Below are 13,918 nucleotides of genomic sequence, written 5' to 3' on the forward strand. Positions count from 1 at the left end.
AAAAATTGAATTGAAAATTGAAGCAAAATTGTGACATTATGACTGGTAGAGAAGAATGTGGCATGCACAAAATAATTTAGGTTATGTAAAACAGTATCTGGAAATTTAAAGCATAAAGGAGTAGAAAGAAACATTAAGCAAGCCAGTGCATGGGCTCAGAAGCATGGAAATATAGTTGAATCCTGTTATAATGAACTCCAAGAGACCTGAGAAATCACTTCACAATAATGAAATTTCATTATAAAGGAATTATAGATTTTTACATTGTTTCTACGTAAACTTATCTGAGGGAATTAGAAAAAGTTTAATTAAGACTAGATTTTTTTTCGCAATAACAGTATTTGTTAAAATGGCAATCTACTGTATATTTCTATACAAAATATTGACCTTTAAAATAAAACAAAATTTATATATATAACTTTAAATGTGAAAAGCCTTATGTTAGTGTTTGAGTTAATAGGAAATTTACATGAAGATATATACGAATATATAATACAGGAAAAAAAATTCATACGTTTAAGCGATGCATAGATATGTCTTAGGTGTATGCTGAAGCTGTCAGATGACCAATTAGATGAGATTGGCTGTTTCAAGGGAGATCTCCTCAGACTGTCAAACCGCCACCAATGTGCAGGGACCTCAACCACACAAATTCTGTATCAAATGTTGGCCACAATTCCACAAACAAATGTTGATGGAAATGAGACATCACTGAAGATGATGTGTCTTTGACAGCACTGCAAATTAGATGCTTGGTCAGCCTGAGTAAGCATGCATTTTGGAGAAATAAAAGGATGAAATTTGTGCACCCCCAGATACCCCAGACCCGCATGCTCCTCTCTAGTAGCAGCCCTGGTCTTTGAACAGATAGTGTTCATGACCTTCGCCAGTTCAGACAACTGAGCCTATGTCATCAGTGACAAGTGCTTCAGGGAACATGAAGATGTAATCTCAGTTCCTGCTAAGTATCTCTGAATAAATTCTAAGATACCATAGAATATGTGGAGGATAAGAAATACTTTTCAGTCAATGATAGCAATAACAATTGTTATGGAAATATTTTCTTCCCCCCTCCCCCAGCCAACCGATTAAGCAATTTGCAGGTCCGTCATTTAGGGGGGTGCATTCCCCCCCCCCCCCCGGCTTTTGAAAATACACTAAAAATGGCATATATATACACACACACACACACGTACACATTGAGTACATTTGCTTCCCCTCCCCTGGAAAAAGTTGAAATGATGGCCCTGGGGCAATTTGCCTGTTGTAGCCTTTGTATGTGTATCAATGCAGATATGACGTTTCATCTAATCACTCTGTCTTAACCTTCTCGTGACATTTACAAGGTATCCTGTCAAACTTGATGCTTTATATTTCAGCAATGCCAAGATATTTTGACTACTTACGAAGCTGAGATTTTTAATGGTTTCTCAGAATATGTTCTCTCTTCCCAGCCCCCAACCTGTAAGATCAATTGCCAGTGATCAGAGCCAGTTTTGTTCACATTTTGATAAAAGAAGGAAACAGACTGTGTTTGAAATCCCTTTCCTATTGGGTTGTAGAAGAATATGCTTTCGGTATAAATAATAGAAAAAAGTTTCTCTTCTAGGGTTTATTGTTCTCAGAGTTGGGGGGGGGGGCACTATCCCTGCGAAAATTGGTAGATATTTTTTCTTCTTGCAGAAAGATATGACATTTTACAGTGGGTGTTGTGATTTTCACTATGCTATTTATAATGGGGATCATTGAAATTTATAAAACTAGAAAGGGTTGAGTTGTTTGTCTGACGCATTCCGAGTCTGTTCAGCCATAACATATGTCGCGAAGATCCGGGTTCGAATCCCACCGGCGCCACAGTGGTGGTTGGCTGAAGTTGGTTTTCTGTGGTTTCCAACTTCAGGCGCGAATGTGAGCCGATCTCCCCGTTAAAAAGTCTCGCCACAGAGAGCAACAGGCCTACAACGTTACAAATATTCAATCATTACACTTCACTCATGATTTGAAAATTCAAACACAACGCTAGCTACACACTCAGACTGTTAGGTGCACTCACTTTGTCCCAGCCTCTGCCACGAAGCTGGGCTGGAAGAGATCTCGGCGATGGGATAAGTCCGGTGGCAGAGCCCCTGGCGTTCATTCAGCAGTAACATATGCCCTCTCTGATCTATTGCTGCAAAAATCTAGCTACCAGAGCACTCTTACCAAGATATGTCTGTTAGATGGAACAACTTTTCTAAGGTTGTTGATGTGACTTGTCTTGAATTAAGGTAATTGTTTATAATTTCATCTAGTATGTCAAAAAAAAAAATCTTTTCAGCTTGATGTCTCAATCCAATCAAATTGTCAAAATAAATTTGTAAATAAATAAATACCCCAGTGCTTTTAAATGCTGCAATATGCACCTTTCTCTTGCATGTAGAATAATCCCAATAACATCGATGATTTAATCATTTGCATAACACATGCAATGATTAAAATTGAGTAACATTCTATATGAACAACATTTACATATAGTGCTTTGTGGCTGTTACTCGGAAATGCTATGTATATATATTTTTTGCAAAAGTGTGTATATTTTACGTGATTATACTCAACTTATCTGTGCAAATAAAGTTTTTGCTGTCACATTTTCAGCATGATGGGGGAAAAAACTATCGTAATAATAGTTACGAACTATTGTATGATGTTGTTTGAATATTAATTACCAACAACATAATAAGTTGTTAGTAATATTATATTCTTTCGTGCTTGAACTGCATTTTAATAAAATTGACTTAAACAACTTTCTCAGAACATTCCATGTTTTTTGGTGTATGGTTTGATGTTCTTTCCTTGAAAAATGTGAACAAAATGTTAAATGATTATAATTTTTCTCCTGATGAGCATCATGGTGAAAACATTAATTTTTGAAGGAATTTCAAAATATAAACAATCCAAAATGTATAACTTGTGCTGTATATGAATGTTTTTATGCATATAAAAAAATTGTATGTGTCTGTTTTTAGCTTATCGATTTTCACTGTATCCAAAGTACCACATATACTCGCAAGTCAATCCCATCCCCACTTGAGGACTACTAAAACCACAACTTATAGATCAAGGTTTTTCTCCTCAAACTCTTTAGTCGGAACCCCAATTTCAAATTTTGGAACAATTTTTTTAACAAAAAAAAACTCATATAAAAAAACAAACGAGTATGTACTGTATTTTTCATTTCATTACTGGTATGTTCAGCTTGTCATCTACATCAGTTTAATCTTGATTTTATATCCTAATCAGAACTGTTAATTATTTTGTTTGAATTTTCATGTGAGTTTTCTTTCATTAAAAGCCAATAAACTTTGTTACTGCAAAATTATGTGTCTCTCGTGATTAAGAGTTTTTACTGACCGATTGTACCGGTGTAAAAGATGATGAATATGAAAAATTCTTGAAAATGCTGTATGGTTCTTTGAAATTATTTTTGATTAAAATTTGGCCCCCATGACCCTGCTGTGCTTTTCAACTCAATCAGTATTTAATTGCTTTATGTTAGTGGGGTCAATTTAACCAATTTGTGCTCTATCTAAGTCCAATAAGTAAAATGTGAACTTTAATATTTTCCCTTAGCGGGCCGCAATTTTGCCCATGCTTACAGCCATGGTGCGCTTGTGGGGATAGTGAGGGCAGGGTGCTGACACTGGTTCAGCCCTGGATGAATTCCTTTTGCCTCCTCAGTTATTAGAAGTTACCAAAAAACATAACCCCCCCCCCCTCCTTCAGATGAAAGTGTCACGGATATTTCGGCGTAAGAGTGTAGAAGTGACAGACATTGCATCGTCTTTAATTCTGGCAATCAAGCTAAAAAAAAACATTTACTGTGCTCGAAGTTTTTTTTAAGTCATATATTCATAGTACATTAATGCTTAATTAAAACTCATTTACACTAATAATGAGAACTCTTCAGTTTCCAACACTTTTTTTAAATTTTAAATGAAGATAACGAGTTCAAGTTGGCCTCATATCAAAAACAGTGATATTAGATCATATGGTCACCATAAACGTGGCAACAGACATGAATATGATTTGATTTACTTTGTTACATGGTGTCGAAGAGTTGCCAAATATGGTACCAGGGTTTATGTGGTGCTTAAAAGGTCATACATTTTCCTTTTTAAGAGCCCTTATAACCCCCTTAAAATCTAAGTGTTTCTAAAAAAATTCATTACTTTTCCACCACCCTGGGATACTACCTGCTATGATTGATGAGTTGTACTTGATGCTGAAAGAAGGACCCTGAAAAAAAAAGGAAAATGGAAGGAACGGGTGTCGGGGGATTTCAAGGCCGCTCTGCTGAAGGTGGGAATAGCCAATGTTACATTAGAAATATCTTTATTTTTGGAACAGCTCTGCCGACGTTCGGTTCAGCTAAGACGACACCTGATTGGTCGGACTCCTGTGGCCTCACCCGCTTCTAATCAACACCAAAGGAAAGGTATATTTTTTAGTGTGGTATTGTTCTGATATGCTGAGAAAAACGGTAAAAGAAGATTGCTGTGCTGTCGAAGAAATTGACTATGAAATTGAAATAAAAAAGTTAGCTAAGTTGTATCAATCCCCTGCTAGAAAATGGTGCTGCTATATTAGTGGAGGAGTGGGAACTCTGCACCACACTGTGCGAAAAAATTAACATCCTGCTCCAATAGTGTTTTTTTTATTATTATTCTGCGCCAAATAACGCTTTTTTTTTCTTTTTTTGTTTACTTGGAAACTCCTCGAAATACTTTTATACCTGCCTTGCACTTACGGTGTCGCATGTGACGCGCTCAGCGTGTTAAATTCCCGAACTTTCGGGAAAAGGCGCCAAAAAAGTGTTCCCACGTACCGCTAAATGATTCTGAGAACGCATGTTTTATTCCTCCGTGCCATTTGCACCACTTCCCCTGTTCCCATCTTCCCCGGTTGCACTCAGAATTATCCGAAAAAATCATTTTAAAGAGTAATTTTACTATTCTATAATTTTAAGGGATATCTGTCGAAAGAATAGTATTTTATTGTTGAATTCGTTTGGCTTTGGAACCCCAAGCGCCGGAAAAGACCATGCTCGAAACTCCAGACGTCATGGGAAGGAAAGTCGTGAAGAAACAATGACGTCGTAGTTCGGATTCAAAGGGCAAGGTGATCCACCTCAACAGACGCTACTTACCACAGTGAGTGACAAAGGGCAACCCGTCGACTTGACTGAATTGTCAGGCCGAACAATTTCGGGGGGGGGGGCAATGTTACTAAAATTATGTAAATAGTGATTATTTATCATGTCATCTTTCACCTGTAAAGTTGCCACGTTTTCTTTCCAAATATTAGTTTCGGCATAACATTTAGAAAATTCAATTTCTCAAGAAATTTAATGCCACGCGAATCGTCGAGATTTTTTTAGAAGGTTTATTCTTTTATAAGTGGCGCTGCTGTTGCAGAACTAAGCAGTTGTAAAATTTTAGTCAGAAGACAAGGTAACGTTCCGTCAAGATCTCTGCTTGCAAGTAGCTGTTCTGTCGAATAAATCTGATGTCCTGCATTTTTTTCATCCTTTCAAGGATTTGTGAGACATTATCCAGAACAATTTGGTGTCATAAGTGACACCGTGGACTTGAATGGTAAAGCCGCGAGGTATGGAGATTAGCAAAATGCAAGAACAGCTGAACTAGTTGATGAACATTATGGGACAGGTGAAATCAGAAATCTTGAGGATAAGATAAAGATCGAGTTCAACCGTGAACACGTCCGTTGCTGCCATCAAGGAGGACGTCAACTCGTCCATTGCTGCCGTGATGTCATTCATTGCATTGCCGCTGTCAACACCTCCATCGCACGGACAGCGATATGGGGAGCGCCCCCCCCCATCTCGAAAGGTGTAGTCGAGTGATCTAATGTGTATATGAATTATCATCATCGTGCCCCCCAGACTTCCAAGTCTATCTTCGCCTATGCTCCATCTTTGACATAGAGATGATGTCAATGCCGTTAAACAAGACATCGCCGTGGTGGAAAGTAGGATGTACTCAGTGGAAAGAACTGTTATCGCATCGACGAGAAGCTCTCAAAAATGATACCGGAGCTGGAAAAGAAAATTCAAGAGCCTACGTTCTTCGCCAGCCATAGCTGATGTCATCCGACTGGGCATCAAGCCCTCGACGTATGACGGAAGGACATCGTATTTGATCTACAGGACCCAGTTCGAAATGATCGACTCTGCGAACGGATGGGACTGTGCTCTCGAGGCCTTCTACCTAGCCACCGCACTCCAAGGTGAAGCCACCGAGGTTCTACAGCTACTGAAGACCAATTCGTTGGAAGTTCCGGAGAGGAATATGGGCGAGGTGCATGTCTGGTTTAGTAGTAGCCACTGAAGACTGATCCAGCTCTGACGAACGCACTGGAGCTGAGGTTCGGAGAGACTTACCTAAGGACTTCCATCGGCTGAACTAAAGACCAGGCAGCAGAAAACTGGTGAAACATTGTAAGAATGGACATCGAAAGGCTGTCACAGTTAGCGTTTCTCGATTGCCCACCGGACATCAAATGGATTGACCCTGCAATACCTCGTCGATTCTGTCAACGATCCGTACATCCAGCAGGTGTTGCGTCTGGGCGAATACAAGGACATGAGACGTCCACACCATGAAGTTCGAAGCAGCCCATCAAGCTTCGAGGAGAGAGTAACGAGTGGTCTGCGCTTCTGTTGCATAGGACTCTATGGCAGACATCATCATCGAATTGAAGAACTCCTGAAGAATGCCAGGAACGATTGTGGGAACCGGAAAGACTAGTCACTGGTTTGTTTGAAAAGCCATGAAAAAGGCCACCTGCGGAGTGCCTGCTCAGTCGTGTCTGCCGGTACGGGAGATGTGCCATGCCGAATGTACCACGTCTCACAGATGCATTGTCATCTCGGCATAGAGAGCAACAGTCCTACAAACAGTACAAATATCCAGTCACTACACATCACTCACTTCACTTCTGAGATATAGATGGCAGCACTGAAAAATCATACACAACACTGGATACGCACTCAGACTGTTAGGTACACACACACTTACACTTCCGGCGCAACTCGCTAGGTAGTAAATTGTCCATGGCGATAGACCTGGGTTGTGCTCGGTTTGGAAAAAAAAAAAAAAAAGATGCATTGTCGAGACCATGAGAGGTGAAATGAATGGACTTCCATACATGAGTCATCGATACCGGATGGTCATCTTGCACATGCAAATAATCAGTGATGCGATTCTCTGTAAATACCACCAAGTTGGCATGTTTGGTGACAGCTCCAATTCGGCATTCATTCATTCAAGCTGATTCGGCAATGTGAAGCTGCCAAACAAGAAATGTAAAAATTCCACTCGTCATTTAAAATCGTCGAAATTTTTCTAGAAGGTTTATTGTCACTTTATAATTGGTGTCGCTTTTGTGGAACTAAGCAGTTGTAAAGTTATATGAAAAACAGAGAAAAACCTTTAAAATTTGAAAAAATATTTTCACTCTCTACGAAATTTGGATGAGAGAGAGTAAAATTGAGTTTTGATACGTATTGGCGAATAGTGGTCTATCTCCTGACCTTGGAAAGTAGAGATCTCTGTTGGACAGTAGCTTAACTACTGCAAAGTACAGTACTGTATTGTGAAAAAAAAAAACTCACGTGCTTAATATGTGTGCTTTTCACACTTTGCAAGCACTACAAAGGTATTTTTCATCCGAACGAAAATTTTCAATCCAAAAATATTTTTTATTTATCCTTTCCATTTTAACTCAACATAGACTTTTTTTAGAGGAAACATGTCGAACCCCGATAATCTGTCCGATCACTCCTTGAAAGAATTGCCGGAAGTCCAGAAAGATTTACGGACTTAATCAGGGGGTGAACTATCTCTGCGGTCCTTAGCCGAAAAAAAGTAGTTAAGCCCCGATTTGTCCTTAGATGGCCAGTAGTTCGACTTTTCGATACTATCTCTAAGCTAAGGACTTTTTTTTAGTAGTTACTTAGGACCGCTGCTAAGGACTGCCTAGCACCAGTCCTAAAGCAGCAAGAAAAGTAGTTCACGGCGGCCATCTTGGAAAAGAGGAAATTTTGCCTCTGGCCGCGAGCTCTCGCTGTGATATTTAGCGATGAAATATGCTGTTTTTTTTCGAATTAAAAAATTTTTTACGATAATAATGACAGATAAAACTTGGATTATATCTTCGGTGTCATCAAAGTTGAAGTGATTCATCGTTATATCCTCAAAAACCTGCTGTAGTATACATACGTGTATGTTGACATCGGCGATCGAAGCCACGACGAAGTGCTAGCATGTTCATTACTGAGGTAAGAATTATTTTATTGCTATCGAACTATATAAGAAGAGTGTTTAGAAATATTCTTAATATTTTTTTGCTCGGTAAATGCGTTATTTAAAAATATAAATGGACATAATGTCACGCAATCAATAGGGCAGTGGATCCCACTTGGTAATGCTGGAAAAATATCAAATAGCCCATGTATATTTTGGGTTGTATTGAAAATATTTACATGGCGAATGAAAGATGAATCTTCTATTACGATAATATCAGATTGAAATTTTACATTCTATGTTTTTTGCTACATTAATTTTTTTTAATGAAAAATTATGTCTAAATGAATTGAGCACATGCGTAAATAAATAATAACAAATACAATTCATTGATAATAAATTATAGCACCTAAATGACAAAAATTTTAATTAATTTTTTTGTGATGAGTAATGGTGAAATTGAAATAAAGCATGGTAAAAATTGGCAGTAATGTTAAATATTAAATTTTGTAAAACTCATGCACTAAATTTAGTGTAAAGGATTAAAATATAGATTTGATATTTTGAACTGTTCAAATGAACAGTATTGTAATACTTAGTGAAAGTTAAATTTTCAGAAAAAAATCATATGCTACTACTTTAAAAATTGCACTCTGTAACTCGCTCTGAGATGAATATTTAATAAGGAATCATTATATTGTTTTGTTGATATAAAAAATGAAGTTCGTACAATGGGACTAAAAAACAAAGTTTTAATTTCACGCACAGTTTTTAGTGTTGAGGTATATATATATTATAATGAAAGGAAGCAGATTAGTGTTTGAAACATATTACTACTTCAGTATTTGGGTTATGGCCTTGCTGTGTGTGTTCAAATTGAATTTTTTGCCAAAAATTGTTTTTGATTTTGTGTGTATGGGTAACGACAGAAAAAAAATTTCCATGTCGAATACTTAAGAACTTTAAAATATAACATTTTGAGATGTTATGGAACTGAAACTTTTAACATTTAAACTTTTAACAAGCATTTGTTTTTTAACGATGTTGTTAGTAAACAGCTGATATATATATATATTGTATATACATTTGTGAGACTTTTCTAACTCTTGAAAAATTTTGTTTCCCAGGAAATTGGCTGTAGGTAGCTACGAAGTTATGTGAAGGTTTTCAAAGTTACCAAACAATTATACCAGAGCAAACAAAGGTAATTTTAATTCTTTGTATTTGACTTTGAGCAACAGTTTCCATTATTATTTTCATGTAAAATAAAATATTTCCATGCATGATTTAATGACATAAATTTTAACATTGTGTCGCATCATTTTCACTGATTTCATTTGTATCAACAACCCTAGTGGAACAAATACAGTCGAACCCCCGATTTAATGCCACCATCCTACCCAAAGAATTTTGGCGTTATATCAGATCGCAGACATAATGGCGTTTCGGAGAGACTGTATTACATAAATTCACACATTTATTAAGAAATGTATTTCAGTGTCTCATTTATGTTGCATGATGAATAAAATAAAATTGAATGTGTATAAAATAGGTTAAGTTGAGAAAATTCATAAAAATTGTAAACTGTAAAATCACTTGAATATTTCTCAATATAAAACTTAACAGAAACATACTTCCCTCTGAAATTATTGTAATTTCAGCAACACGTTTTATATGTGCAAAAACAAAATAAGCAGGGGGGGGGGAAGGTGGCATTGTTTTTAGTCCATACCATATTGGTTTTTCTCGAGAAATATCTTGCTATGAGTAATTTTCTTTATAATCATAATTTTTTCAGATACTATTGAAAGAACAACTCTTTTTGACATAATTGAATTGAGCAAATTAAGATAGATTTCTTAATGGCTACCTGTACCACTCAAAATTTGACCAGTGCAAGTAAAAACATGTATACTGTTGAAAAACCTTTCTTGGCTATATAAATGAGAGGGAGGACGTTACAAAAAACCTTTAGAAGCTTTGCTAACTGAAAAGCAATATTAATTCTTTGAAAAACGTGTTATATTTACTGATGAGCAAATTTTGTGAATGGAAATATTAAAACAATATGTTTGACGACAAATAATATTATACTTTTTAACTAGTAAGACCATACAGCACTGCAAAATTTCTATGTTAATTTAAATAGGGTTCCCTGATCCACAAGAGGTTGCTAAGGATGTGTTTTAGAGCGAAGCTGAAAGTAAAGTGAAAATTTGAAGTTAGCTGCGTGCCAATAGGTTTTTTCACTTCATCTGTCTGACCAAAATTTTAGGGTAGAACCATGGCTCGAAAAATTGAAAAACATTTTAGGTGCCGGTCAAATTTCTTGGCAGCCAAGCATATTTTTAGGAGAAATAATCCAAAGTAAAAACAAATTATATTCAACTTTTTTAGCACTTGGTGATGATCTTCACATATCGGAAGATGCTGGACATAAACTCCAAATATTTTGTGATCTGCATAGAAAATTTGAGGTGTCAGTATGATTTTCTTTTTTGCAATGTTGGCTCCTAAGATTTGTGAAGCCCTAGGTAAATACATCTAGACATGAACAAGTGCATCTGTGTGCAATGCCAGGCCTCCCTTGTAAAACACAGTTGATGCATTTTGGATCCTACTGTGATAAAATGGTGGCGAGTCAACAAAGTGCTAATGTGCACGAATTATCTCTACTTATGCAAATAAAGACTGTTATAATTTGAAATCAAATATACAGTACATTTAAAGATTGATAAGCATAATAAAGGTGTTTTTTTCTTCCTCTTTCTAATTTCAGGTAAATCAACATTTGAAGATGCAAATGAAAATTAATGAATCTCAAAAAATCATATTCTTGAAAGGTGCGATTTCTAAGAAAAGTACAACAAATAAATTGTGATTATGATAACTCTCTATGAACATATGTTTGAAATAAAATGTTTTTGTATGACAAATCATGTGTGCAAGTTGTTATTCAATTCATGTTTCTATTAATCAACTTCAATCATTCATCTTCTAATCAACTGAAATGAAATATACGATCAAATGAAAGTTATCAGGTGAAGTTATTTGTTGGAAGCTAAATATGAAACAGATAAATTGATGAAAGATCTTTAATATAGAAGTATATATCTTTTAAATATTAAAGTATTCACTTGCATTAACAGGTAAGTGCTCATTCATAGAGAAATATGTTCTGATAGTATTTTTTAATACTGAGGAGAAACCCATAGTTTAAAATACAGAACTACAATACGCAGCAAGGCAGTTAATTCTTTTAATTATAAAATTAAAAATAATTATCTTGTAAAATTATCAATAATTTATTATTTTAGTTGCTCCAGAAAGAATTTGCAATTCGTTGTTCGAATTTAAAAGGAATAAAAATTGATGATAAAAAATTATTTAACAAATTGGTCTTTAAAAAAAAGTGACACTCAATATTAAAAATAGTATTCAGCTGGGGCCTCAAATAGGGCTCCCGAGGTGAATAGGGGGCCCAAAAATTCTATAATTATTTTGCATAATAACCCTTTCAGGAAGAAGGTCCCCCCCTCAAAAAAAAGGGAAAGTCTGCCCCGGAAAGGCACACTACGACCATAGGCTCAACAGTGCCGGTAACCTTAATTTAAAATCTTACGTTTTGTTGTAAGAATTTTTTTTTTGTTTTCAAATTTCGATTTCATCAGTATGCGACCCACATATATGCAGCTGGGGTCCCATATACTCGCTTCTTCAATCATCTAAAAGTGGGGTCCATGAGCTCGGACAAGAAAAATACTTTGACTATTATTATATACTGAATCTTATTCTAAAAAAACGTCGCAAGATGAAAAATGCAACGTCCTCATACGTTTACAAAATAATTAAACTAGCCAGCGATATTAGAGTAAAAAAAATGTATGGCGAGTCCCTCGGGAAAAAAAAGTTTGTTTATAACATGTTTGTTTGTAAACATGAAATCGCTGCCACAACCCACTGCGGAAAAACGATTTTTAAATAATTAGTAGTAGTTGTAGACTTCAAACGGCATCCCGATTGGTTAGAGATCTGTTACTCTCGAAACCAAAAATTTTCTCCCCCTCTAACTACTGTTTCACGTCACGTGACCTTAAGGACTGGTAGTACATAGTACCTCTTAACTACTAGTAGTTGAAGCGGTCCTTAGCTTCAGTCCTCCGACCGGTAGTTCATTAGGACTAGTAGTTACTAAGGACTGCAGAGATAGTTCACCCCCAGGAAACTGGAGTGAGGACTCGCGAGCCGTCCCTACGCGACCGTATTACATAGGCTGACCATATTTCCTCGAGAGAAATACGGGACATTGAGATTCCAAATACGGGAAAATACGGGACATCGCCAATTATCGCCAAAAATGACGCCAAAACCGAGCAAAGTTGCCAAATATTGTTAAAATTACGGTAAAATCACAATGGCGGGAAATGAAACGTTACTGCAAATTGCAGTGGATTAAAATGAATTTCACGAAAAAAACGTTCACCGAGACAAATGTGGGAGATAAATATTCTCATTTATAGTTATAATTATCATAATATAGTTTATTAGTTGAAAAATAATTTCAATCTTTGACTTCAATAAAGAATAAAAATTCAAGTAAGCGTCGTGTAAAATACGGGAAAAACCGGGACACTTTTGCGAAAAAGTCGGGACGACCAAAAATACAGAAAATACCGGGACTGTCCCGGGAAATACGGGACGTATGGTCACCCTAGTATTACACCCTTTTGAAGCTAAATAGGCAAAACATTCACTGAGCGAGGGAATTCAAACTGAAATTTTATATATAAATTACGTTTTTTTAACTTTTTTCTGTATAATTATGCATTCTTTCGTTTTGAAAAAATTTATAACAATGAATACTTGCACTTTTAAAAAAGCAAAACATCCTTTTTTAGGAAACTTAAGAACTGTTTCATCTCAAAAATTGAAAAAAAAAATCACTATTTCTATTGATATTATGTAATATTTTGATACATAAATGACATTTTTTCTTAAATATTATACGTACATTTAAAAGAAATTAGTTGTACATGAGTATAGCTATAAAACAAGAAGCCAGCAGGAATCATGCCCATAAAGTTGAAAAACTTAATTTAAAAGAATTTTTTGTGTATGTGCTGATCCATTTTCACGAGTTGCTTTACTGCAAATATGAGTAATTTTGTCAAGAAAATCTTTTTCAGCTTTCGTTTTTTTATTTTGAAAAATAATTTTAAATAATTCATTCTCGTCTTGGGCGAGGTAGGGAGCGGACGTGCTCTTATCGCGCTCCGCCAGCCGACCATTAGCGGTAGTTATATCCGAAACCTTTGCCGAAGGGTTATCTGCCATTTTGTGTTGTTCTTCGTTCTCGTGAGTTTAGCGTGTTTATTTTTTGGATCAAACACTGCGGTGTTTTCTTTATTTTTCTAGATTGTGAGTATATTCTCTTTAGTTTGATTTTGTCACTGGATTTTTTTAGACTTCAATTGCTGGATGTGCAAGCTAAGTGTTTTTTCTTATTGCTCTCAACTTTTTTTAATTTTCGTTGTGTATTTTCGGTCGACTTAAATTTTATTTTGTCGCTCTTATTTCATTTTCATTGTACATTTCAGGTTTGTAACCGTTGCTTT

The 13,918-nt window shown here is 36.0% G+C and overlaps 1 long non-coding RNA gene across 1 annotated transcript; it reads left to right on the forward strand.

Moving 5' to 3' along the window:
* The first annotated feature begins 7,895 nt into the window (after positions 1–7,895).
* Positions 7,896–11,355, forward strand: LOC149086398 (uncharacterized). Its single transcript, XR_016195744.1, has 3 exons — positions 7,896–8,338; positions 9,431–9,507; positions 11,083–11,355. It is a non-coding gene; the product is annotated as an uncharacterized LOC149086398 (long non-coding RNA).
* Positions 11,356–13,918: the final 2,563 nt, after the last annotated feature.

Source organism: Pholcus phalangioides, unplaced genomic scaffold (assembly GCF_987345545.1).
Source record: "Pholcus phalangioides strain wild (caught in Gottingen) unplaced genomic scaffold, Ppha-v1.0 ptg000004l_1, whole genome shotgun sequence".
NCBI lineage: Eukaryota > Metazoa > Arthropoda > Arachnida > Araneae > Pholcidae > Pholcus > Pholcus phalangioides.